The sequence below is a fragment of the Lygodium microphyllum genome, chromosome 10, assembly GCF_053477565.2.
Source record: "Lygodium microphyllum isolate KBCC chromosome 10, Lygodium_microphyllum_v1.1.10, whole genome shotgun sequence".
Taxonomy (NCBI): domain Eukaryota; kingdom Viridiplantae; phylum Streptophyta; class Polypodiopsida; order Schizaeales; family Lygodiaceae; genus Lygodium; species Lygodium microphyllum.
The window spans coordinates 96,938,435-96,941,218 of record NC_141144.1 but is presented as its reverse complement, the minus strand read 5'-3'; positions in this window follow the sequence as shown (position 1 = coordinate 96,941,218).

Sequence of the window (2,784 nt, the reverse complement as noted above, 5' to 3'; positions counted from 1 at the left end):
CAGCCCATTGTAATCCTTTGTCAACTGACTTATACTTTGTCTCCACAAGTGCTTTAGCCCATTGTAATCATTCTTGCTGAGCAAACAATGCCATAACATCATACATGTCCAAAGAACATACTGACAACACTCTATTTTCAATCTCATTTTTTGCATGTATAGTTGCTAAAATTTCAGCCATAGTGTCATTAATATTCAACCGACAAAAGATGCTTGAAATGCCTTCATTTTCAGTTAACAATCCCAATGCTTTCATTTCTTAATAGCCCATTTCATAGATATGCATTCAGCCTTGCACATAGCTTCCATAGGCGTAAACCAACATGAACTGTTTGCTCTAAACTGAGAATAACCAATAGTAAATACATGCTTCATTCCATCAAGAGGCGAGTACTTCCTCTGAACAGCACTACTGTAGTCTCGCATTACAACAGTGCTTAATGAAAATCTAGGTCTTTGAATTCCCTTGCATTTGGAGTCAAAGGAGACTCTCGAAGCATATTATGATTTCTAGGATGATTAACAGAAAGAGTAAGAAATTAGAGTGCTTTCCTCCCATCCTTGCTTTTGACTCTTGCATAAGCAAAACCATCATCAAGCACCTTTGTTTCCATATGCATTCCTGCAATATAGGACTGTCCCAAAATCACTGCATATGAGGAATTATCTTGCACAAAGAAGTGTTGCTCTTCTTGTATATCACCAATTTCCACTTTTACATTGGGACATGTAGTATAGAGCTCTCTCAAAGAATTATTTGCAGCCCTCATACGCCAGCCATGATTAGTTTCTACAGACCATGCACCATTCTCATATGATCCATGCTTAATGACATTAATCTCAGACCCATGGTCAAGCAAAGAAACATAAGGAGTTTCTCGTTCGCCTATTTTCACTACCATTTCAGTGGTAGCCCTGGCCCAATGATTTCTTGTGTAATGACTTCGAGGAATAAATCCTAAAGTCTCTTCCCCATATTGTTGCATTTGCCTTACTCCACAATGCATATTGCTACAAGAAAATGCATTTTTAGCCACTTCCTTCTCTTTTCCACATGCTGTCCACTGATTAGTAGCATCCTGGATAGATAACCCAGTAGTTACTTCATGCTCATATTCAGCCTGAATACCCAATAAACCAGTTTCCTCTTCAAATTGCAACAATGCACTAGTGGTATCACCAAGAAACCGATGCTCCCAAGGTGAATTCCACCCGACTGTTTAAGATCTGTTCTTCAAGAACCTTCTTAAGATCTTTGGCTGTCTCAATGTTACACTGCCAACTAATACCCTGGCTGCTTGCCCTTCTTTTTGCCCTCTTGTTTGCTATCCTATTTTTGCTCTTGACTAACCTCTTCCATAACATGCTCGGGAGGTGGTTGATTTGTAGCTTTAGGCTGATCCACACTTCTTCTTGTCACTCTTTTAGATATCCCTGCATTATCTTCATCTCTCCTTCGTTTTTCTTCCACAAGTACATTTGTGTTTTGTACCTTTGCTAAATATGCATACATTCAATATGCATCTACCTATGATTCCCATCTAGTTATGTTAGGAATGTCTTGCCCTGCATGAGACATTTCACTATCAATAATCTTTCTCTTTTTAATTGCATGTAAAGAATGTGTCCATATTTCAGCCTTTGGACCATCACTTGGCCATGCATTCTATCCAACTGTAGACCAAAAGTAGAAGCATGTACCACTGCATAAGCATTCCGGATAGCCAAGTCTTCCAACAACTTCTATATACCTCCCTTTCCAAAATTCAAAGCAAGAGGCAATCCCATTTCTTGTGCATAGATCTTGCCATATTTCCAAAAGATCAGCTATCATGCCAAGGCCTCTTGATAAGCAGCACAATCCTTTCTCTGATGCTACAAACTATCACACCACATACATCTTTTTCTTGGCTTAGGGGCTACTGTCTGTCCCCTTTCCTCTTGTCCTTTTTCATTCAATTTTACAACCTTCAATTGAAGATCCGGCATGCCTTTGACCAATTCATCTAAGACATCTTTCCTAATAGAGGTAACAATAGCAGGTATAGCCATAGGGTTAGCCATAGAAGCAGGTGGCTTACTCGATACTTCAACTGTTTTGCTCGTAACAATGGGCAAGCTAGAGACATGCAATCTTTCTCTTCTTCTATGCTTTTTTACAAGTGCAGTAACAGCTTCCTTGACATGTCTCCACTCTGTTTTCAAACATGTCTCTGTAGTCTGATCCTCTAGCAAATCATCAAGCTTCTCTTGAAGCTCAGGATATGCTGCTTGTAGAAACAAAATTTTTTGACTTGCAAGAGCTTGCTATTTTGCAAGATCCAATTGCTCAAATCGACTTTCAAATTCTCTTAACAATTTTGCCACCACAAGACCCTTATTGGGTTGTAAAACCACTTTTGAAAAGTCTTGTGCGTAATCAAACTGGTATCTTCAATGTAAAATTCCTCCCTGAGTGTCTTCTTGAAAGCTACCCAATCAACATCTTGCATGTATAATTCAGTAATTCATGCTTTAAGTTCATGTACAATAACACGTACAAAATACTGGCTCCATGCAAGTTGAGCCACCCCAAATAATTCTATCTTTTGAGCATAGGTATGTACATATGCAAATACATTCCTGCCATTAAATAACTTCATTTCACGCTCAATAGCTTGCAGAGCATTCATCACAACACTTTCTGTTTGAGGAGAAGCCTGCATCACCTATTGTTGTTGTTGTACATGCATAAGCATATTCATATTTTGCACCAATTGTTGCAAAACATCATTGGAGATGGTG